This window comes from Physeter macrocephalus, chromosome 7 (assembly GCF_002837175.3).
Source record: "Physeter macrocephalus isolate SW-GA chromosome 7, ASM283717v5, whole genome shotgun sequence".
In the NCBI taxonomy this organism is placed as follows: domain Eukaryota; kingdom Metazoa; phylum Chordata; class Mammalia; order Artiodactyla; family Physeteridae; genus Physeter; species Physeter macrocephalus.
In genome coordinates this window covers 124964443-124990320 of record NC_041220.1, presented here as the reverse complement: position 1 = coordinate 124990320, position 25878 = coordinate 124964443, and the positions used below count along the sequence as shown (strand labels likewise).

The following is a 25878-nucleotide window of genomic DNA, read 5'->3' as shown; positions in this document are numbered from 1 at the left end:
ATTGAGCTGCGGTGTTATCCCAATGATTTCACACCAGAAGAGAAGTGGGGAGGCATTCCACTTCTCTGAGGAATCCATGCCCAAGGACGCAGTACACTTCTTATCCTGCTGGCTGCCCATTCCCTTACCATTACATCAAAACTGGGAACACATGGAAGAATCCTCTGGAACCATGCCTCAGGATTTTGCTCTTGTACTCTGCTATTTTTCATACCTTTAAATTAAAGTAAAATCCTTTCACACAATGGCGCCAAGATTGTGCAATGGATACTTGGTTCCTATTATTTTCTCAAAGGACAGGTAAAAATTCTTACCTTGGAAATGACAGGCAACATTGTCTGGCAAAGTAGGTGATAAAGTGAAGAGTGGCTCCCTGCATAGTCAGTATCTTCCTAGCCCAGTCTCCCCAAGTTAGAGCCAGTGAAAAAGGAGCCAAACAACCAGAAGTTTCCTGGAAATCGTTAGGCCTCTCCTGCAATGCCCACCACTCCATATTTATGCTGTGGTGGATAAGTGCCACCAGATGGTGCCAAACCGCGGTTGGGACCGGGATAGATTTGCATTATGACTTCAGATCTCTATTGCCAACTGGATGCATAAGTCCATCAGGAAGCAAACCACAAAGCATCTCAAATAATGCCACTCTGCATTTTAATCTTGACTTTAAAAAAAACCCCACCTATCTAGTTAAAGCAAGACTTTATTATATAACTAAAAGACGTCTCTTAAAAGCCCAGATGATCTCTTAATAATAGTCACTTTTAGGGGCTTCCCTGGTGGCGCAGTGGTTGTGCGTCCGCCTGCCGATGCAGGGGAACCGGGTTCGCGCCCCGGTCCGGGAGGATCCCACGTGCCGCGGAGCGGCTGGGCCCGTGAGCCATGGCCGCTGGGCCTGCGCGTCCGGAGCCTGTGCTCCGCAGCGGAGGGAGGCCCGTATACCACAAAAAAAAAAAAAATAGTCACTTTTGTTACAACCAGATAAGAATTTATATTAATTTATTGAAGAATTCAAATAGTCTACTTCATTTGACTACAGATGTAAGAAATGGAGGAGACAGACCAAAAAGCCCACAACATCCAAAATCTCTTTTTTTCAAAGGAAGAAAAAAGCTAATTTTAGAAAATCAACATGTTTCCTGATTACAGAAACATTTATCAGGAAGCAAGTTAACTTCCTAAAAGTTAACTGCAAATCCAAGCATCCTTGCCAAGTTTTCCATGTTGTCAGTAAGGAACAGGGACATCTGTGGCTAAGGCATCATGTCTTCTGGGTGCTCTGAGCCACGACCACGGTGCTATTTCCCCTCTGACACATACGGACACTAGCAAGCCTCCTTATCCTAGTCAGTATTGGAGCCTGCTAATATCTGGAGTGCTAATTTCGGTCAGTAGATTGGTCGATACCTATTATATGGCATCACCTTCTACTCCTTCAATGTCAATCTCATTAAAGTGATAAAGTTCAACATATGATGTAAATACAGACAGAAAATGTTGAAAGTTTTTTTTACACACTACCTAACTTCCCCTACAAGTTCTTTCCCCTAAAAAAATTATGGGTTTCGGGAGGTGGGGAGGTAGGAAAATTGGATGAAGATGGTCAAAGGTATAAGGTAAGTAAGTTATGGGGATGTAACGTACAGCGGGGTGACTATAGTTAACAATACTGTATTGTGTATTTGAAAGTTGCTAAGAGAGTTGATCTTAAAGTTCTCATCACAAGAAAAAAGTCTGTAACTATATAAAGTGACAAATGTTAACTAACCTTATGGTGGTCATCATTTCACAGTGTACACATATATCAAATCATATGTTGTGTATCATAGACTTATACAATGTTATATGTCAATTATATCTCAATAAAATTGAAAAAAATCAAGAGTCCACCATATTCCACTGAATGGCCCTCTGAGTGAAGCTATGTATCCTCAGGCTGTTGTATATTGCTTGGATTTTCATTTTTTCCTTCCTATGGCAATTCTGAACATATAGTGGATTTAAGAAAGCATAGAATGCAGTGGATAGGCATGAATAAGGCTAAGTAAGTGTCACTAAAAATAGCATTGCCAGCAACAGAAAGACCAGTAACTATAAATTTAAATTCTATGCAAATCCAATTCCTTTTGCTCATTTCCCCTTAACTCCGGTTAATCAAATTGGACTGAGGTAAATATTGATATTTAAAATATTTGCAAATTTATATAACAAATTTTCTCAGTTTTGTCTTTTGCAGTAAAAAGTCTCGAATCACAGAGAGAGCGATTCTTCCTCTTTTTCTGTCCCCAATCACTCTTCTGGCTGGGAGAGACATTGCATTTTTCATGCCAAGCCATATATATTCCACTCTTAACTCAATTATTTTCATAATCATCATAAAATATAACCATGAAACCCCTCTCCACCGCTTCAAGTTTTTTTTGTTCTGGAAATAAAAGTGAAAAGAAATTGTTTATGTGAGTACCCTCTTTGCTCATGATTTAGATTTGCTCTTTGGAAAACCTTCCCAAAGATTCTGTGGTGGCCCAATAAACTGCAGATACCAGCCTCTTAACTGAAAGTTCTTTTAGACATGAAGAGTAATTAAAATATTTACATGCAAGTTTTACCTAGAGAAATTTAAAAAATACTATCTGGAGACTGATTTGAGGACATCAATATAAATATAACTAACAGAAAAAAATAGTTTTTTAGCCACATTCCCAAAGTTTCCCCTTGGGGGAGATTCAGTTTTGGAGTTAATGCTCTGACAGCCTCTTTGGAGTTTCCAAGGCAGTAGGAAGGAGGGCACAGGAGATGAATTGAGAGTGATGACAGAGAGCTCTAGAATCTGAAAAAAAAAGATACAAAAGAACTTGTTTACAAAATAGAAGTAGACCCACAGACGGAGAAGACAAACTTATGCTTACTAAAGTGGAAGGAGGGCGAGGGATAAATTAGGAGGATGGGCTTTACAGAGACACACTACTATATATAAAATAGATAACCAACAAGGACCTACTGTATAGCACAGGGAACTCTACTCAGTATTTTGTAATAACCTATCAGGGAAAAGAATATGAAAAAGAATATATAAATATTATATATACATATAATATATACACCTACATATGTAACTGAATCACTGTGCTATACACCTGAAACTAAGATCTTGTAAATCAGCTATACTTCACTATAAATAAATAAATAAAAATAAGATTCTACAAACAATAAAAAATTAATCCGATATAATCCCCCCAAAAATAAAAAGTTTGAAAAAAATAGGAAAGACTTTCGGGAGATATTATTTGAGACTTCACGGGGGAAAGATGGCTAGAGGGAGACCCAAAGGCTGATAATCAAGAGAGATGGAGAACAATTCAATGTGATTCCGTGGTGAAATATGATACTTTACCTGATACAAGTTCTCCTGTCTTCTCCTCTACAAAATCATTAGTAAATTTACACTGCTCACTCACGCTTCATAGAGAATTCCTGTAGCAGGAAACTGGACAAGTACTGAATTCAAGGCTAGTGTGAGATGAGAGCAGCTGTCCACAGAAGAGATTACATATGAGGTGAGAAAAGATTTCAATGATACGATTTTCAAGTTGGAGAATCACTTCCTTATCTAAGACCCTGCAACTCTCATCGTTTGTATGGATAGAACAGAATCTTGGATTTTCTAAAAAAATAAATCTTTATAGTATTTGAAAAGAATGTTTAGTATGTGCCGCCCTGGGTTTGTCAGGGATCAAGGACTTGAAGACAGGAATATATAAGCATGGTGCCTGAAGTGTCTTAAACCCACGGTATTGTAATTTACGTAAACCAGTTGATTTAAGTGGGTCCGGTTTGGATTTCTGTCCCTTGCAATGAAAAGTCTCCTGTTTTTGATGCAAAGGGCAACTGTGGTTATCATCAGAAGGACAGTCAGGAAAAGGAGGGTCATAGTGACGAGAGGGAGAACAGATATATTTAAAAGGAAAAAATTTGGTAGCTGAGGCAATTTGCCATCCTATCTACTTGGGTCTGATCAGTATCCAAGCTCTAGTTTCAGCACTAGGCTTAGCCCCAGAGGAAGAAATCCAGGGGCTTCTCAATGGGAGAAATGTTCTGTCAGATTTCACTCGTGCCTTGGGTATTGAGGAGCTAGCCAGCTGCCTACTTGGATATGGAGGATTAGTTGGGGAGAAATTTCTTTATGGCTGGGGTTAGCTGGATGAGGAGGAAAGAAGTGAGTATTCCACATAAAGGTGCATAATGAATTGTGAATGTCACTTGTGGTCTAAACATCTGGACCTTACTTCTGAGCTAACATTGCCCTTTCTACCTTGGCCGTGCTTCAGCCAGTTTTTCCCACTTAACTGTACATACGTCCTATTCGCGACCCTGGCTGACACCACCACTTCATCTTTGACCCTGCTGGCCCAATTATTCCTCCCCCGTACCTCCCTGGGGATGGCCTGAAACTGTCATCTACTAGACTGACCATGGCCCCCTCTTTAGCTGTGCTTGTGGTTGAAGGTGTAGACTCCTGCCAGCTGCTCCCTTCTCCCGCAGGCCAGAAGGCAGGCCAACACAAACATGTTTAATCAAGGCACTAACTATGGGTTTTCGGAGATTTTTATCCGATTTACTACTGTGAAAGTCATCAGTGGAGGCTTGTGTGTGGCAATAACAAGTGCTTCGGTTCAGGGGAAAGTATAAGGACAGAGAGAAGACACAGCTTGGCAGAGGGTGGGAAAGCGGAATTACAGATGATTAATAATATTTATTTTCACTCTCTCTCCATGAAAAAAAAAAATCTCTGCTGTCCTTTATTCTATCTCCTCAAATTAGTGGAAGAGTGCTAGACATGATTCATCAGTGATTCTGGATGAGCTGCCATGCTGATTTCTACTCTTTATCCTCTGGCCCATCAGGGCCTGAGTCAGAGGAGTTTGTTGACCTTAAAAATAAAACAGCCAGTTATTTTACCAGCAAAATGCATTTATTCAGGAAGAGTAGAGGAATTGCCAGCTGGAATATGCAGGCTATGGCAAAACCATAGGCAAATAAAGGAGAGGAACATTACTTTATATAGAAAAAGGAGGAAGCTGGGAGGAGCTGCTTCCAACAAAAATCCATTGGAGGAAAGTGAGAGTTCGGGGTGACAGTTTCTCATTGGCTGGGCCTGTTGCTGATCTAGGAGACAATTTTCCTTCCTCCTATTGGAGATGTAGGGTAGGTCTCTTCCTGTTTGCCCTCTTCCTATGGCAACGAGGGGTAGTGCCTGAGAGCTCCCCCTTTGGAACTCTACCTTAAATGAGGTTTCCTTTTATGAATTTTCACAGGGTCAGTTAGATAGCAGAATGCTGTTAGTTATTAAAACTTGTTCTGACTCTCAAACTCTTCTCTTTTTTTTTTTCTATAACTCCTTCCAATCTGGCCTTCACCTCAACCCTCCAACAAAACAGCTCTTGTCAAGGTCACCAAATGAACTCCACTTTCGAAAATCCAGTGGGAAATTTTCAGGCAGCTAACTTGACTTGTCAGATCCTTTTTCGTCCTGCATAATGTTTTCCTCACTTGCCTTCCAGGGCACCACACACTCTAATACCCAGCCACCTCCCCACTCCCCCCACTAAGTAGATGCTTCCTTCCAGCCTTCTTTCCCTGATTTCTCCTCTTTCCCATTCTTTCAACACTGGTGTACCCTGGGGCTCAGTCTCTGGACCTTTTCTCTTCTGCACTCACTGTGTTGGTGATATTTCATCTAGTCTCAGAGCTTTCAGTTCTTTCTATATACAAATGCTTCTTTAATTAATATATCTGACCTGGACTTCCCTCCTTAACCCTCAACTAATACATACGATCATCTACTTTTACTGGCTCTACTTGGATGCGTATTAACTGTAACATATCACAATTCAACCTCCTCCTCACATAGGCCTCCTCATCTCAGCAAGTAACACAGTCTATCCAGTTGCATGCACCAAAAACCTTGAGACCATCCTTGAATGCTCTTTGTCTAATGCCTCATATCCAGTTTACCAGCAAATCCTACTGGGTCGACTTCAGATTATTCTCCACCAATACTACCCTGGTCTCAGACATCAGAATCTTTTGTCCTAAGTAGCCTCCTACCTGGTTCCTTGTTTGTACCTTTGCTCTTCTAGAGTTTATTCCCAACATAGCAACTAGAAATATTCTATTGGAGGGCTTCCCTGGTGGTGCAGTGGTCGCGAGTCCGCCTGCCGATGCAGGGGACGCGGGTTCGTGCCCCGGTCCGGGAGGATCCCACATGCCGCGGAGCGGCTGGGCCCGTGAGCCATGGCCGCTGAGCCTGCGCGTCCGGAGCCTGTGCTCCACAACGGGAGAGGCCACAACAGTGAGAGGCCCGTGTACTGCAAAAAAAAAAAAAAAGAAAAAGAAAAAAGAAATATTCTATTGAAAACAAAATCAGATTATGTTATTCCCCTCCGCAAAACTATCCAATGTCTTTCAGGGTCTCCCAGAGTAAAAGCTAAGAGCCTTCTGAAGGCCAAGAAGCCCTATACAATCTGCCCCTCCTACCCCTCTAACCTCTACTCTTCTCTCTCTTTAGCCCACACCGTCCCAGGGCCTTTGCTCTAGCCACTCCCTCTGCCGGGAATAGACCCCTCCAGAGATCTACGTGCTCACCCCCTCTCCCCCTCTGGATCTTGGCTTGAATATCACATTGTCAGTGGCACCTTCTCTGACAATCAAACCCCACCCCCTCCCCACTTCGAGGTTTTATGTTTCTGCACACCATTTATCACCATATCTAGAACAACATCTGGCACATAGTAGGTACTCATAGAGACTGGCTGAGTGAATGAATCAATGACAAAAATAAATTGCTATTTCTATTACATAACCTTACCCCTTCCTCCAAAGAGAAAAATTCAGTTAATAATGTTACCCTCTGTAGGCAGTTTTGAATTTAGACACATTTTTCCCCCAATCATTTGTATGCATCATGGTTTTATCGTATGTGTTTCAAGACATTTAAGTATTTAAAATAAGCAAAGTTGATGAGGACAAAAAGCTGATGAGAGCTAAGGTCTCCAGAATACTAAATGTCAACAAAAATTTAAATATATAATGATTATAAAAGATTTAGGGGGAAAGTCACATTGGGGGGATATAAAATCAAAGCAAACCTTTAAAAAATTAAACAGGTAGATATAGATATAGTTTTAAAAATCGAAGCCAGATGACAAATTTTCATTCCTGTTATTGATTTCCTATGAAATCTTTAGATTATAGATAATATAGTAACTTGGAGCCAAAAAAGGATTTGTTTAAGCCAAGAAATGCTTTACCTCATCCACATAATGCCAATTGGAAGAGTTCTGAGACTATTACATTCAACAGCCTCTGACCAACTTTAACAAAGTGTGATGATATGTCTGAGACATCATTTTTCTGCTAAAACATTAATGATATCTAAGCCAAGGCATTGAGCAAAGGAAAAGTTCAGCGTTAAATGGGGAAATTCCACTTAAGTATCACTTTAATCAATGGAGACAAGAAACCTTTCTTTGTTATATTAAAATCAGTTTAGGGAATGTATCTTATCAATAATTTACCTGTAAGTAAATTAAATCAATTTGAGATTTTCAAACAGAATTTTGTAAAATATACCCTAGGGATTTTTTTCTTTCATAAAAGGAGTATTTAAGATTATCCTCAAAGGACAAGTTTTCAATAATTTGAGCTTAATGCTGGGAATCCCAGAGGCTGAGATGGTGGAATGTAGGTTTAAGCTTGCTAATAATGAGGAGAAACAGTGAGGAGAAGATGCCAGATAAACCAGAGGGTAAACCTGCAAATGTCTGGCTTCTTATTTACTGCCAAATCCATTGCTTGCTATTTGTGTCTGCCAACCCCAGAGACTTCCAAGAACTAAAAGTATCCTGGGAATATGTGAGGCAGTACCCTTCTTCCCCCTATTTACTTCCTTTCAATATTCTATTGAAAACAAAATCAGATTATGTTATTCCCCTCCGCAAAACTATCCAATGTCTTTCAGGGTCTCCCAGAGTAAAAGCTAAGAGCCTTCTGAAGGCCAAGAAGCCCTATACAATCTGCCCCTCCTACCCCTCTAACCTCTACTCTTCTCTCTCTTTAGCCCACACCGTCCCAGGGCCTTTGCTCTAGCCACTCCCTCTGCCGGGAATAGACCCCTCCAGAGATCTACGTGCTCACCCCCTCTCCCCCTCTGGATCTTGGCTTGAATATCACATTGTCAGTGGCACCTTCTCTGACAATCAAACCCCACCCCCTCCCCACTTCGAGGTTTTATGTTTCTGCACACCATTTATCACCATATCTAGAACAACATCTGGCACATAGTAGGTACTCATAGAGACTGGCTGAGTGAATGAATCAATGACAAAAATAAATTGCTATTTCTATTACATAACCTTACCCCTTCCTCCAAAGAGAAAAATTCAGTTAATAATGTTACCCTCTGTAGGCAGTTTTGAATTTAGACACATTTTTCCCCCAATCATTTGTATGCATCATGGTTTTATCGTATGTGTTTCAAGACATTTAAGTATTTAAAATAAGCAAAGTTGATGAGGACAAAAAGCTGATGAGAGCTAAGGTCTCCAGAATACTAAATGTCAACAAAAATTTAAATATATAATGATTATAAAAGATTTAGGGGGAAAGTCACATTGGGGGGATATAAAATCAAAGCAAACCTTTAAAAAATTAAACAGGTAGATATAGATATAGTTTTAAAAATCGAAGCCAGATGACAAATTTTCATTCCTGTTATTGATTTCCTATGAAATCTTTAGATTATAGATAATATAGTAACTTGGAGCCAAAAAAGGATTTGTTTAAGCCAAGAAATGCTTTACCTCATCCACATAATGCCAATTGGAAGAGTTCTGAGACTATTACATTCAACAGCCTCTGACCAACTTTAACAAAGTGTGATGATATGTCTGAGACATCATTTTTCTGCTAAAACATTAATGATATCTAAGCCAAGGCATTGAGCAAAGGAAAAGTTCAGCGTTAAATGGGGAAATTCCACTTAAGTATCACTTTAATCAATGGAGACAAGAAACCTTTCTTTGTTATATTAAAATCAGTTTAGGGAATGTATCTTATCAATAATTTACCTGTAAGTAAATTAAATCAATTTGAGATTTTCAAACAGAATTTTGTAAAATATACCCTAGGGATTTTTTTCTTTCATAAAAGGAGTATTTAAGATTATCCTCAAAGGACAAGTTTTCAATAATTTGAGCTTAATGCTGGGAATCCCAGAGGCTGAGATGGTGGAATGTAGGTTTAAGCTTGCTAATAATGAGGAGAAACAGTGAGGAGAAGATGCCAGATAAACCAGAGGGTAAACCTGCAAATGTCTGGCTTCTTATTTACTGCCAAATCCATTGCTTGCTATTTGTGTCTGCCAACCCCAGAGACTTCCAAGAACTAAAAGTATCCTGGGAATATGTGAGGCAGTACCCTTCTTCCCCCTATTTACTTCCTTTCTCTCAACCTTGGTCTACCGTCCTGTTAGCTTCTCCTATCTAGCTGGACTCAATCCTTCCAGAAGTATTCTTAGACACAAGCATTTTATGCATACACAACACTTCCCCCACACACACCTTATCCTATGCTTATATTAATACATTTCGTACTGCAATATTTGGTGCTTCTATAGACAATAGTACCAATAAACTAGTTTATAGACCCTAAGACCAACATTGGCGGAAGCTGAAAAATGAAATATTACATCCACATCTATTACAATTTTTTAAAATAAATTTATTGATTTTATTTATTTATTTTTGGCTGCGTTGGGTCTTCGTTGCTGCACGTGGCCTTTCTCTAGTTGCGACAAGCGGGGGCTACTCTTCGTTGTGGTGAGCGGGCTTCTCACTGCGGTGGCTTCTCTTGTTGCAGAGCACGGGCTCTAGGCGCGTGGGCTTCAGTAGTTGTGGCATGTGGTCTCAGTAGTTGTGGCTCACGGGTTCTAGAGCGCAGGCTCAGTAGTTGTGGCGCACGGGCTTAGTTGCTCCGCGGCATGTGGAATCTTCCCGGACCAGGGCTCGAACCCGTGCCCCCTGCATTGGCAGGCGGATTCTTAACCGCTGCACCACCAGGGAAGTCCCAATTACAATTTTATTTGTCAATTATACCTCAACAAAGCTAGGAAAAATAAAATAAAATACATAATTTTCAGATTGAGAAATAAAGAAATAAGTTAACAGGATTTATTTTATTTTATTTTTAATTGGTGTACAGGTTCTTTACAATATTGTGTTAATTTCTACTGTACAGCAAAGTGAATCAGCTATACGTTACATATAACCCCTCTTTTTTGGATTTCCTCCTCATTTAGGTCACCACAGAGCACTGAGTAGAGTTTCCTGTGCTATACAGTGGATTCTCATTAGTTATCTATTTTATACATAGTATCAGTAGTGTATATATGTCAATCCCAATCTCCCAATTCCTCCCATCTCCCCCTTCCCCCTTGGTATCCATATGTTTATTCTCTACGTCTGTGTCTCTATTTCTACTTTGTAAATAAGAACAGGATTTTTAATTATATGTAATTCACTGATGTCAAATATTGAAGAAATGTTATTATATGTTAGGCTATAAAGATAAGTGTTAGTCTATAATTTGCTTGAGAATATTATTTGTTGAAATTATTGTTTTCTGGAGGTCTTAAATTTCCTTTATCTTATTATCTTGGTTAACAGGATTTTTTTCCTGCTTTTTCCTTTCCTTCTACAAGTCTCCTGGAGACTGTAGAAATGGGTGTTTTACTCAATCTATTTATACATATATTAGGAGCTTTTTAGCAAATAGTTTGTGAAAGAAAGGAGAGAATCACAGAGGGGAAGTTTACATGAGAGTTTTTGTTTCTCTAAGGCAAAGGGTAGGTTCTAAGCTCAGCACAGCTTGAGGTTCCCCAGGTCACAGGCGTTGCTGGGTTATGAGAACTGTACCCCAAATGAACATCCTCACCCTTCAAAGGAAGTGTAGACAGATATTTTCACATCTAACCACCAGGCTCACTTCTCATGTCAGGTTTCTATAAAATTCCCTGCACTTTAATTGCCCAAATTAAAGGGTTAGAAAATCAGTCATAATAATAACTTTTAAAAAGTTTCCCACAAAATCATCATTCATTCTTAATTTTTCATTCATCAGTATGTCTTATCCAAGTCTCCTAAATTCTAGCACGGTCCTTGATACATGAATTAGTTAATGTACAGCCGAAGTGGATTGTGTATGTCAATTCCTGTCATCTAAATGGCTTCTGTTCTTTTGAAACTCTTTACAAAAACTCTTTGGAGCGTTTTGCACACGGTGGCCATTTTTGAAAGACTTTTTCTAAAAAAGAAAACTACTCTTTAGAGGAAGCATAAGTGAAATTGCTATCAAAATTCTCTATGCCCCTGCAAAAGGTTGAATTCAGAGAGTTAAGTGAAGTACTTCATCCAGAGTGCCGCTATGATGTGGATGAAATGAAATGAAAGCAACCTTTATGCGAGAAAAAAATCTAGCCCCCAAGAAATCTTATAAATGCTTACTAGTTCAGTCTTTAAACTATGAGTCATGAGCCACGATTAGTGAAGTATTCCTCCTCAGCTTTCAGTAACCATGAAGGTAGTTTTTATAAAAGTAGTTTTTACCCTGCCCATAGTGATAGCTAGAAAAGATAAACTCCTACACAAGGTAATAGTGAGGGCAGCGTGAGAGGAGGTTCCGATCTGTGTGGGAAGCTGTAGGTGGTCAGGGGCGACTCAAGAGTCCAAGATCAGCCTCCTACTCATCTAGCTTTAGCAGTTCCCAGCTACTTTTTAGTTGCTTGGTTGGTCTGTTTTCTCTCTCTCTCTCTCTCTCTCTCCCTCACATTCAACACATATGTTCGAAAAACAGCTTACAGTTCTCATTAAAACACTTGAGTTTGCATGAACGTGCATCAGCAAATGGAATAAATTATTAAGAGCTTATTCACACACATTTTATCATTCAAGCCATGTGTTCCTGTAAATATCTCATTGAGTTGTTCCATTTAAAAACAAAGATGCTGTGTCATTCAATATATTAAATTCAGCATTTCACCTGAAATTCTCCAAGGCCTTGAGTTATAGTGTCATAGTTTTTTGCCAAGGAAATAATTTCTATCTTTGCATCATTCAATTTAAGATATCGTGGCTCAAAATTACCTTAGCAGAGAATGCACTCTCCCGCAGAAACACTTACTGGACAGGAACTGATATTCTGAATGCCATTATGTTTTTCTTCTTAAAAGAATTAGCACATAGCACAGGGAGATCAGCTCGGTGCTCTGTGACCAGCTAGAAGGGTGGGATGGGGAGGGTGGGAGGGAGACGCAAGAGGGAGGGGATATGGGGACATATGTATATGTATAACTGATTCACTTCATTATAAAGCAGATACTAACACACTATTGTAAAGCAATTATACTCTAATAAAAACGTTAAAAAAAAGAATTAGCTTTGAAATCTTTATTTAAAATGTTAATTAACTTTTATTCTATCAAAAACCGAACAATCTCAAACTTGCGTATGTTGTGTTTTGTGTAAATGTATTTATATGTGTAAGTATCTATGGCTTTATGTATATTTTGTGTATGTGTACACACACATAGAAAGGTAAATGAAATAAAAAAATGAAACAGAAGTCACAGTAGAACATTACATTTTCACAACTTTTCTGTTATTTTTACAATCCTACTACCACCAGAAAAGGTCTCTGGTGGGCATTGAACATCTAGCAGATGGAGAGGACTGCATGCACCCGTAGTTTCCCTGGAGCTCTGAAATGATCGTGAGGCCATGCCTCTGTCATTCATGGAGCCCCTCCACTCCCCATGAATACGGGGCAGTAAAACTGAGTGCAATGCTTACTTCCCGGGTCTCGACGCCTATCACCACAACCTGAGGAGGTAAGAAGGTACTTCCTCTTTATCCACGATTTTGGCACAAGTTTCTTTGACCAAGTTTCCAGAAATTAGCTCAAATTATCCACCCAGTTATATCTGAGAGCCCAAGGGAACCGTAATACATACCCTCCAGGCTAAAGATCTCAGGTTTTCAGATTCCAGAAGACTTGACCTGCAGTCACTCAGCTGCCATGGCTGAGAGACCCTGACGGGCTTACGGTCCTTTGAGACGGCCCTCCAGCGTGACTCTGCTGCTGCTTCCCAGGTGGCCTTGGAAGGGCGCTGCTGTCCCTAATTTTCATCGCGCAACTAAGACCAGGAGGTGATTTTTACCAGAATTTCCTGAAGAGTTAAAGATAACAGACACAAGCTCCAAAAGCAGTTTACAACTGATACTAGAGACCCAAACAGGACCCTTTATAACACTGGGTAGCCTGCGGTTGAGGACAGCATAACCCCGGACTGATAGGAAGCTTCAGACGTCCACACTTCGGGATCCAGGCTCTGATGAAGGGAAATGTTCTCTTCTGCCCGAGCTGATTGACAGAGTGCTTGCTATGTTCTCATTACTTTCTATGCACCGTCTTCAATCCTCACAACAACCCTGTGATAATAACCACCGCCATAACAATCCTCTTTACGGCTGACGAAAATAAGGCCCAAAGAGGTTAAAAGACATCTTGCTCAAGATCACAAAGCCACGATTTTAAAAACCAGAAGTGTCTGACTCCCTCATTTCAGGGATCAAGAGGCAACTAAAACTCTGGTAGTGTTCAGAGAGCTAACCTCAAATATGATTTAGTAAAATTCTGACAGGTTATTGGGTGAAGGGCATGGGGGGCACTTGGCTATGAGGAGGGATCCAGGAGAGGGAGAGAAACACCCCATACCCTGGATGAGCTAGGAGGAAGCACTGACTCTGAAAGAGCACCTACTCCTTGGGCCCTCCGATCTTTGCAGTGTTAAGGTTTTTGACTCTGAATCCAGAGAAAAAGACCTTCCTCCAAACAGCTGAGCCACACCTGCCTCACCTTGTGGCAGGAATCCCAACACATCCTAACACTGCACCCCGATGTCATAAGCAGCAGCGGGGAGCAAAGAGAGAGAGAGAGAGAGAATATTATTTCTATGGTCCTTAAGAACACTACCTATTCGAAAGAGTAGGGATACGCTTATGGGTAAGCGTCAGGTAAGCCGTGACCCATCAGCTGGCTTGGACTATGCAGGTGAATATGTCAGAAGTTAGACGTTACACTGCTGTCTTGCAGAGACGTGGAAAGGTAATGTGTATGCTGTAGAGCCTAAAGCTCGACCCTGGGGACCCAAAGACCAAGGCTGAGGATATGGTGCGTGAACTCCACAAGAGGATGGTCACCCCTGGAGAGAAGAGAGGCCAGAGGTGAACAAGAAAGAGTGGGTCTCCACCAGGTGGGCGGTCAGGGGTCAAGCAGTAAGATCCAGGCAAGTTACTCATCAGTGAGACAGGCAAGAATGCACGTTCTCACCTCCTCAAAAATATGAGTGACAACTGGTAGTTGTGCCATTTGATATAATTCAACTCACTGCAGGTGGTATCATTCTCTGCACTGTCATGTCGATTATACGACTACTCTGAATATACAGCCATTTTCGTGGCCCATTACTTCGTTTCCTCTGCTCTCTCAAATTCTTTGATGCAACAGCTTCATCTCCAAGTCATAGCACTGTTACCTTCAAGATTCTGCAAGCACTAAGCAGCAATTATAGTGACAACAATTCCTGTAGAATTTATGAAGTGTGTGCTCAAGTTAAAGCCTGAGCTGAGAAAATGGAATGCCTTTATGAGATTTCATTGCAGAAATCTCTACCCTAACAGCATGCTACTATCTTCAAGGTGATTGATGTAGGGCCAAGATAGCACACTTCTTCCCCAGTCAGGGTATAAAGAGGATTACTAACGATGTACAAATATTCCCAAACATTATATTTTGGCTCTACCCTCTAAGTGTAACTGAACTTGACTTCATAATCCCAAACTCTCAGACTACCAGTAGAAGAGCATCTTTCAAACAGAGCTTCCAGAGTTGCACAGGCATATGCAGCCAACCAGCAATCCTGCCTAAAGAACAGCATCCATACGCTAACACTGTAATCCGCCCTGCTTAAAATGACCTTCCCCTGGAAGTTATGCTTTACTACACTTTCCCGACTCTGACCCAATACAATTCAGTGCTTTTGTTCAACCACACACATGCATTGATCTCCAGTCATCGTTTCATTTGTCAGGATTACTCACAAATGGCAAATGGATGAAATCATACTGAGAGAATTTCTCCGGGTCAGAGATACACTGTGATTCTCATTTCATTCACATATAATTTCTTATAAGTAAACAGTTATTTCATCGATCCCTTCCAAATATCTTCAACTCTCTTGTAACTGCTACATTCATGTGTACCTTGATTCCTCTTCTTTTTGGCCAGCTTAGTTTTGCTGTCTAGCTATGACCATCAAAGTGAAGAGTCAAAAAGAATTTTCAGTCCGGGATAAAACCTTTCATCTCCAACACGTCTATTCTGTGACTGTGATGATGTGGACCCAGAGAAAAGCCCTGGGAACTGGATGATTTCAGTTGGGACCTTTGACCTTTGCCAGTTACTCATATCCAGCAGGCTTAAAGCCTCACCTTACTCTCCCCCTGGGGTTTTCCTAACGGCGGGCAGTCGCATACTGTTTAGCTCTGTACAACTTTCCACTCATACATACAGACCCTTTTTAGGAAGAAAAGAACCAAGAAAGAAATTTTAGTATCTCATCTCAAGGGGTTCTGGGTACAATACTTTTTCTTACTCCTGACCCTCACGGCTGATTCCAAGATGTGACAACTGACTCTGACCCAGCTCCTTATCTGAATACTTTGGCTTGTTTATTTCTTGGTTCTCATTCCTGAATTTCTCCAGTAACTTAATATCCTGATTCATTGGTCTGACTGAGTTTTTGTACTAATTGGCAAGTCAGACATCCCAGCCTCCCAGAGAAAGCCCCTGAGGCCCACAACTTACCCATACAGCACTCTAGCAGTACCAGTACTGCTAGAGTATTAGTAGTACTAATAGTAGTACTATTAGTACTACTATTAATTAGTACTAATAGTAGACAGTATTAGTAGTACTAGTATTAGTAGTACTAGTAGTACTAGTAGTACAGTATTAGTAGTACTAATACTGTCTAGCAGTGCTGTCAGCAGAAGCTGAATCTATGCTGAGGCATTTCCATTAAAGTTCTAGCAACTACTAAAACAGTTGCTTTCTGATTGCCACTTGTTTTGGAGCTACTTGCCCATTTGAGGACATTATGTATATTTATTTTAAAAAGTTCTCTTCTACTTGTAAATTTGCTCAAAGCCTCACCTCACTTTTTTTTTTTTTTTTTTGCCCCATTCAAGCTCTTAGCCTGGGTACATTCTTGAGGGATGACTTTGGCAATACGTCCAGTAGAGAGCAGAGACAGCCCCCCTCTGAAGATGTGAATGAGTCTCACACTCCCAGGCTACTTCTACTTATCACGCCCAGTAGAATTTGCTTAGGCAACAAGTGGAGATGTGGGGATTTTTGGGGGGGAAGATTTTTAGGGGGTTCTTTGTAAGAAACGCCATCAGGGTGAGAAAAGAGCCCAGCTTTTCCAAGAAGCACGGCCACAGATGTCTTTGAGAGCGAGCCAGGACAAGAGGGCAGGCAGCTGCTGGATCCTTGGGCTACCTCTGAGCAGGCAGGGGCAGGTCCCTGGAATCACTCCCTCACAGGGGCAGCCAGGCGTGCCTTTTCGAGAGGCAGGAAGTGAGCAGCGTGGGTGGGCAGGGCGTTCGACAGAATTTTGAGGAGTGGTTTCAGAATGAGGCAAGAAGGGCTCCAGATCTGCTTCATGGATTATAGAACGAAGGGTAGGAGACTGTGCCGTTTTGTTTATTTTTCTCAGAAGTGGTGCTGTGGGCTGTGAGATACCCTTTAATGTTTTTCAAAAGACAAAAATAAAACCAGAATTAAATTTTAATGTTTGATGGTTATTGTACATCTTTTAGTGTCTCATAGGGCAGTCTATCACTTAGTATTTGCTGTGTAGCAAATCACTCTAAAACTAAGTGATGTAATAAAACAACTAATTACTTAGCTCACAATTCTGTGGGTTGCCAGTTTGGCCTGGGCTCAGACAGGCAGTTCTTGTCTCAATGGGACTCACATATGTTTGCAGGCAGCAGCTGGTCGAGCAAGACAATTACGCTTTGGGGGGTTGCTGGCAATTAACTAGGCAGGAGATGGGGGGCATCTGGGATACACGTCTCTCCTCTTGTTGGGAGAAACGGAAAAGTCGCATTGCTTCTACCAGCACTAGTGTAGAGTCTATTTCTCTGCTGCCTGAATCTGGGCTGGCCTTGTAGCTGGCTTTGCTGATTTAATGCGTAGGAAGCCAAGTTGTATCATTTCTGAGTGTGTTTGCTTCTTCTCTCTTTTTAGAACCCTACCAGGTTACCAGTGAAACAATGATGAAATGTCATTGAACTCTGAATTGCAATATGGGGGTGAACACACCCTTCGAACCTGCCTACTTCAGGTAGAGAATCAGACTTACATGATATTGTGTTGCTTCAGTAACTTAAGGAAAACTCAATATCTCTCTCATGAAGTTGTGAAGCTGTCATCAGTTTTCACCCAACATCCATGAAGCACGAAGTTTCCTGAGAAATGACAAATAGCTAAGTGGGTAACCTTCTTGCTTGGATTATTGCAGACTTAATTGCTCTGCTTCACTGAGTGATCCCAGATTCTTTATGGAGGTGGCTATTACTGTGTGACTTGTAATCCAGCAAGCTTTGAATTATGGGCATAAGGTATTTCACCATAAACTGGACAAATGCACAGAGAGCAGGCATCTCTGAGACCCTAAGGAGAAGACGGGGTCTTGTAAACTATACCAGTGACACAAGACAGGAAGGAAGTCTCAGAGGCTGAAAAAAACCAGCAGGCAGAACAGAGGTTTCTGGAGGTGGTTCATGATCTCAGAGACACACGGTCCACGTAGAACGACCTCACTTCCCAAGAACAAGTGATTCAGAGTAGAGTGAAAGGATTCTCATGGCTTCAGCTTCCTATTCCAACTGGAAGGCAACCTGTGGTCAAAGAATGTCTGTCGCCTGCCATGTCAGTAAACAAAGGATGTTGGGGCCATCTAGCCCTCAGCCACTGCAGCTGCCCTGACTGTCCACCCTGAGGGGATTCAGGATGGAAAAAACCAGGACACTGGCCCTAGACAGCTAAGGTGCATATCAAAGGAATGATCTCAGTGAGCCCAGACTCTTGCATCTTCCCATACATAGAAAAGTGCTAAATTCATTAACTCGAGATAGCCGGATTTTTTTTCAATTTACAGTAATCTTTTTTTTTTTTTTTAACATCTTTATTGGAGTATAACTGTTTTACAATAGTGTGTACAGTAATCTTTTGATGTTCTGCCTGGTTTTTGTTGTAAAAACTCCTGTATACCCTGGCTCCTCCCTCACCTCTTTGGAGCAGTCCCTCAGAGCTCTCTGAGAGGCTATCTCCCGGGCCTAAGTCCTCAGTAAGTTTGTCAAATAAAACATGATTCTCAACTTTTAGGCTGTGCATTTTTTTTTTTTCCAGTCGGCAGACCACAAGAGATCAACTGGGAGAAGTGCCAGGAAGATGTTTGACAAAGGAGAAGAAAGGTCCAAGTGCAATATACTTATGGCTAACGATGGCTGAAGAATCTTGATATTCCCACACTAAGATGAAGTATAAAGAGATGAGTCTTCTGTGGATCTCCAGGAGCGACACAGAGGATGGAGAGTCAATCCCAGAAAATGCAGTGGGCTTTGAGAGCTGCAAATAAGGCACCAGCTTCTGAAGTCAGGCCCAACAAACAAGAACCTGGTGGTGGAAATAATCAGGTTCCCCTATTCTAATCAGCAAACCTCCCAACCACAACTTACCGTCCAAGTCCACACCTTCCTGTCAGCCTGGACCTCAGACTGTGGCTACATTTACAAAGTCGACTTCATCAGCCTGAGATGGGTCACAAAGAGGAGGGCTGCTGACCTCCCGGCAATTCACAAACCCTGCCATGAATGGGCAGCTTGGTAAGGTTCTGTTTCTTGAACTGGGTGTTGGTTACACAGGTATATTCAGGTTTTAAAAATTCATCAAGCTGTATATTCATGATACATGCACCATTTCTACATAGTAATACATCAATAAAAAGTTTAAAAGAAAAAAATGACTACTCCCTAGATGGTTCCAACACTGGGGTTTGGATATATCTCTGACTTTGCTTGTAACTGTGAGATGATATTTTCCAGAGAAACAAATCTTCCTTTTCCCATTACCTGTGGTCACAACCCTAGGAATTAAAAAAAAGAAATCATGCAGACACTTCCCCAGCAGAGCCTGGCGAAGGCAGGGGAAGTGCAGTGACACTGACCAGGGAAGAAGGAGATAAGCGTTCCTGCTAGACTCTGAATAGAGGGGCTGAGAGGAATAAAAGGAGTCTGGACTTCCTTGAAACAGAGGGTGACATAGATTTCATTTGGGTGTCACCAGAAAAACTCCATGACCACTTATTGGGAGAAGAGCAGTCACAGAGACAAAACTTTTACATTTTGGAGGATGGGTTATAAAATGCCCCAGTCCTCCACCTGTGAGTCTTTCAGCTGTTGTGTCTCTTTTGGCTTTTAAACTATTACCACACTCACACAGGACACTTCACGTTTGACCCTCCGCTCACAGTACATGTGGAAGTTTCCCCCGCAGCAAGTAATTCTCTGCCACATCAGCTGGGTGTCCATGAATTCGACTCAATTCTGGCAGACCAGAGGGATTGAAATGAAGAAGTAAATGGGTAGAGAAAAACCAGAAACAGCGAAGGCTTCTAAGTTTAGCTTTGAATCTACTTCTCACCCCAACTGACCTTAGAAATTCTTGATTTATTTGTGGAACAGTCATAAAATCACTCTGTGGGATAGTGTGAAAAATATCTCTGCCACTCATAAACCAGAGTCTGAATCTTAGCTATGCTAATTACCGGCTGAGATAAGGTGGCTTAGATGGGTCCTTCAGTTCTCGGCAGGGTTGAATTGGATACCTGCACACCTACCCTTGTTCCGTTCTCCTCTCTTATTGGCTGATGCCTGTGTTGAATCAGGTGTCAAATATTTTGAATATTACCTCTGCTTCTCTGAGCTTCCTTTTCCTCATGGATAATAGGGGGCTAGTGACACCTTATTTGCTAGTTACTGAAAAGAAAAAATGAGATAATGCAGTGCTTCTCAGACTTTAGTTTTCATTAATGAGATCCCCTCTTACAGCTACCTGGAGATCTTGTTAAAATGCAGATTTTGAATCAGCAAGTTTGGGTTGGGGCCTGAGATTCTGCCTTTATTACACTTTCTTACAAGTTTTTTGCTGGTCCAAAGACCTCACTTTAAGTAGCAAGGAGATAATGTTTGTAAAGCAACTGGTACATAATAGACGATCAGAAGTTATTGCTAGTCATTATTTTCAGTGATTATCATCAAACTCATAAATGTAAATTGCTTCCATTTATATTTAATTATCATGCAACACAATAATCATAAGTTATTAAGTTATGCAAGCTAACTTTTCTTATAAACTTGGCTTAATTTCAGCAATGGTCTCTGTCCATATGTGTTTATTCTTTATATTACATGGCTCATTTATACACAATTTTAAAAACCACAGAGAGAATGACACGAAAATCACTTCAACTTATAATTTTTTTATTCTCTCTCTCTCCATTTTAGTATATAAAGAAGAAACTAGGGCTTCCCTGGTGGCGCAGTGGTTGAGAATCTGCCTGCCGATGCAGGGGACACGGGTTCGTGCCCCGGTCCGGGAAGATCCCACATGCCGCGGAGCGGCTGGGCCCGTGAGGCCTGTGCTCCCCAACGGGAGAGGCCACAACAGTGAGAGGCCCGCGTACCCCAAAAAAAAAAAAAAAAAAAAAAGAAGAAACTATAATTTATTAAACTGCAAGAGATATTCCTAGTTTCACCCAATCAAAAAATATTATTGTCACTAGTAATACTTGTTAGCTTCATCCAGTAACAAACTATTACGCTCAATAATGATACCAATTATTATGTGTATGGAGAAGAAAAAAACCAAATAATAATAATAATTTGGTGCACCAAATTATCTGAAAATGTCTCTCAAAATCACAGCCTTATATCAGAAGTTCTTTCTCCATTTTTTCTCTTTCCTTAGTATAGTTGTATACTCTTAAACTTTGCATAAGTCCTATGTTTGACCTTTGTAATTAAAAAATTAAAGGAAAAATATTTATTATTTTGGGTCCTTGTTTACTCTTGACTTTCCAGAACACTAGCATCTTTGTAAAATAGAGAAAATTTCCTTCAGAGTGAAGCACTTTCCCTTACTGTCAAACATTTTTACAGAACAATCAAGGACATGATGAGAACAGTTTTTCCTAAGGCCTAGTTACTCCTTGGCGGTAAATTCGGCATTCAAGTATACAACTATTAATTGTGCCGGGAGTCCAACTCTTCTAAGTCTTTAATACTTTGGTTTAAGAGCTGAAAGAGTTAATCTAATTCCATGAGTAGAATCCACTCAGAGTAGACATGTGGTAGAACAATGTGAGAGTTAAATTTTTGTGATTTTTTTTTTTTCTCAACTATACAAGGGAACTTAGAAAGCATAAAGCCAATCAAAATGGAAATGTGTTGTTTGCTATTTAGGGTGTTACCAAATTACAGAATCTTTGACCTGGATGGGATTTTCAGGCATCATCTGTCCCAGTCTCATTTTTAGGAAAAGGAACTGAAATCTCCAAGGGTTAAATGAGTCTGATTTGTAGTGAAGTTGTTAGAATGAATGCCATGGGAGAATAATGCATTGGTTTAAATTAAACTTCTATAAACAGATCTCAGCATTTTTCTCCTTGGTGTACAAAATTATTTCCAATACAAGCTTCAAAATTATCTTGTGAGTTTCAAAGTGCTGGAGGTAAAGTTTTACATTTGTTATGTAACCTTCTGAGTCCTTTTCGATAAAACACTGAGGGCCCCTCCCAAACTTTAGCACAGTAAATGGCTTTTCCTTAAAATATCCATAGAGCTAATCATTTTAGTAACTGTTCCTACAGTTTTAAAGTTCCTGTCTATTCCCAAGTGTGCAAACCCCGCAATGCTGTAGATTTGGAGTTAAGATCTGAAGATCACATGAAGACCATTGGCTGTAAATGAGGGTCACAGAAGATAGAAATCACAGCTTAAGATCAGAAGTTATTTCTCTGTTTTAGATTTTCAACTGAAAACAAGAAAATGCTGTAAGAAATATGTCTCTTCAAGTAGAATGTGTAGGGCTTCTAATGCCCAAACTCAGTTTTGGCACAGATGGAGAATATATAAATGATTCAGTGTTGGTCTTATAAAATTTGGTCCAAAATGCCTGACTTCTAAGTTAATGCTCTTTGGGTGGTAATTCCTATAAGATAGGAATGATCAAAAGCAAATTTAATGTTGAAAACAGGTATGGTTCCTGAATTTGGATGAGAAAATATATTCATGCATATTGAAAACAGGAAGGGATACAGTTGTGGTGAGGGTAAAAGTCTAAGAGGTTGAGCGTCAAAGAGTTCTCCTGGGATGTCTCTACACTGTCAACACCTGGGGTTGCCTTTTAAAGATCACCATGTCTCTGGGCCTGGCGTATAGTGATAACTAGACTTTGGTCCCAAACAGCTGCATTTCTGATTTATCTACAGCGATGATTCATAACCATTCTCTCATTCTCTTTAGAAATAAGATTTTTGCCCCTTCTCCCTCCCAACTGTTTGCCTGATATATCCTCTTTTATGGTAGAATTTTTCAGAAAAAAAATCAGATCTAGTCAGGAAAAAGTGATATTTCAATGGTTTACGTTATATGCTATTTAGCCCTTTGTTATATACACTGGAGTTTTTTTTTTTTTTAAAGCATGCACGCACGCACACACACACACACACACACACACACAGTAATGAGGAAGAACTCAGTGAAAATGTGTAGAACTACTCAATTCCTTAAAATTTCTTTCCATTGGGAAAAAAAAGAATGGACAAAAAAATCAAATTTAACCATTATACCTTGAGTACAACTGTTCCCAGATTTTTATGAAGGGGTATTCAGTTCTGCAAAATGATGACAAAAATTATCTGTTCTCTATGTCGATTTTCATCCAGGTGAAATTTTATCAAATAGTGAAATCAGCTCTACTCCTGGTTGTTATGGGAGTTTGAATCTGAGAGAAAAAAAAATGCCATTTTTTTTTATGAAGTAGAAAGCCCAAATTAATACTAAGGTTTATTCTTCATAAACTAGGCTAGGAGACAGTAGAGCAGAAGTCACAATATTACTCTTCTGGTTGGATAGCCATCGAGCTGAGGGTCCTGGCACAACTATCTCCGTCCTTTACTATTACAGGTGATGTCCTGAAGTTTTAATGGAAATACACTCTCTAGTTTGAATCTCTTATGGAAACAATGAGGACCAAAGTTTGGCAAGAGGTCATGGCCTCCCTCTTGAAGGACTCTGGAGGATTAGCGAACGTGTCTTATCTGCAGGAAGCTGTCACCCAACAGACGGAATCTAGTTTGAACAACTCCTGAGGACCCTGTATTTTAATGGGACAAACATTGCTAGGTTCGTTTTACCACATTTCTTTTGAAACCTTATGATGATGAAGCCTTTGAAAGTGAATTTCTCAACTGTGGTCCCTACATGATTGTCTCCATTCAACCTCCACTCTTACTCATGATTCGGAATCTGGGATGTTGAGAGGCTGGGAGGGAAAGGAGCCTGAGTCAGGGGTAGAGAGGGAGAGGAGAGGGCCTGGAATCATGCCAGAAAGGAAGCGTGTGGAAGCACTTTGCCTGTCTTCCCCAGGACGCCTGTGGACCGCCTACTCACGAGGCGCAGCTGAGGTCCATGGGAGCCTGATTACAGAGCGACACATTCAGCTCATCCTTAGAGACAGGTTGGATTTGCCCTTTCCCAAGCCTAAAGCTGGGAAACTTCCTTACCTTAGCCTCTTTAATACTCTTAATATTACTTCCAGACAAAGGAAGAAATACTGAATATGACTCTCTTTTTCCCAAACTCAACCCTCAGTGGCCTTGTCTTACACTTTACCAGTCTCGTTTTCTCCATTTTCCCCCTTTTCCCTCAGACACTTGCACCCTCACCCTCAAGCCATGTGAAATTAATCTTGGATCAGTCACTTTAGGTACTAGTCTTCACGTTTCATTACATTGTTTTCAACTCATTTCCTTATTTTTCCCTGAAGGTAAATCACTAAACAAAATGCTCTTTTGTGAACAGTAAAAGTCATTTGGTCGGCAGATTGTCAGCTTTTGCTTGCCATTGGTGTTAGGTGGCTTAGATGTGTACTAGAAGCAATGCAGCGCTTTACGGACCAGTAATGCCTTTATTTCATGACGGTGTTCTAGAGAGAGTCCAGCTTCCCTTTTACAGTCAGAATGATGGGCGGTAGAGATAAGAAGATCTGTCCTTGAGTTTTAGAGACTCTCCCTTCTCCAACATTTCATGAGGTAAATGAAAATGATGTCTTGCTCCATTTTCCACTGACCATCCCCCCGTCCTTCCCATAATTTTTAATGGAAATAATCTTCTTGCTTAATGGTCAATAAACTCTGAAAGAAATGTCTATGCTCTGTCCAACACTTTAATTTGTGGGATCATTACTAGATTGGTCCTGAGACACTCTGAGAACACTTCAAAGTTTTAATAGCAGCAATTACGTGGTGCATTTGTATAGCACTCTGTAATTTTTATAGAAATTTCAGAAAAGGAAAATATCAGTTAGAGCTAAAGCTTCCAATCTATAAGAATGACTTGACTTTCCACCTTATTGCCGTTGGCTGATAAATGTCCCCTTGCTCTTTTGACATCACACTAAAATGGCATATCCTTGTGAAACATTAAGTAACTATTCTTCTCACATGGAAAGAAACTGACAGGGTAAATGTCATTTTGTGTTAACTCAAAAGACCTTTTAGAAGACATGTTCAAAAGATTTTAGGAGACTTTAAAGCAACAGTATTGGTATTTCCAGGTCAAATATGTTTACTTTAAAAACTCAGATTAAAGACATTGTTTACTTCCTAGTTTCTGTTTAGATTTTTTTTAGGTTGATTGTATGTGCAAACTACATTGCATTATAGGCTTTTCTTCTTGTGGAAAATTTTTGAAAATACAGAAATAAAGTGAAAAAAATATAACAAACAGTCATGATTTCACCACTCAGTATTGATATTTATAACATTTTTGTCATAAAAAGATAATGTTGAAGTTCTCTTTGGAATCCACTGACTTTCCAAAATGTGTTTGTGGAAGTGGAATTGTAGAAGTGTGATCTTCTCATGGTGTCAGTCTATTTTTCTGAAGTACAATGCCTGTTGTGATAAGAGCTGAAATGTGCCAAACAGTCAAACTCCAATCTTCATCCACAATGATTTCATTTCTGAACTTGTAAAACTTATTTTTATTACTTTGGAGAGGTTCGCCACTGCTAAAAATTCTATGGACTACCTTCTCGTATAATGAGAAAAATATACATGATTCCTACCCTATAATGCCAGTGAAGCAATATAGAGGCCATAAATACAATTTCCCCTCTAAGAAAACACTCAGCAACTCCTTTTGAAAAAGAGAGTGGGCTTATTTCTAAATTACTTTAAAGAATGAGTGTTTAAATGTTAACCTGGCTGCTAGCTCTCTCAGGGAAAGAAATAGGAAGAAACAGAGGAACATTCCTAGAAATGAGTGTGTGACCTATGTGGTCTTTACAGTAAATTATACTAATTCTACATTTATGTTTATGTGTTGTGGCCCTATTAAGCTGATATAACTT

The 25878-nt window shown here is 40.3% G+C and overlaps 1 long non-coding RNA gene across 1 annotated transcript; it reads left to right on the top strand.

Annotated features, from left to right (window-relative positions):
- Positions 1 to 16807: 16807 nt before the first annotated feature.
- On the top strand, positions 16808 to 20848 carry LOC112063755 (uncharacterized). Its single transcript, XR_002891156.2, has 4 exons — positions 16808 to 16856; positions 17428 to 17524; positions 18592 to 19067; positions 20748 to 20848. It is a non-coding gene; the product is annotated as an uncharacterized lncRNA (long non-coding RNA).
- Positions 20849 to 25878: the final 5030 nt, after the last annotated feature.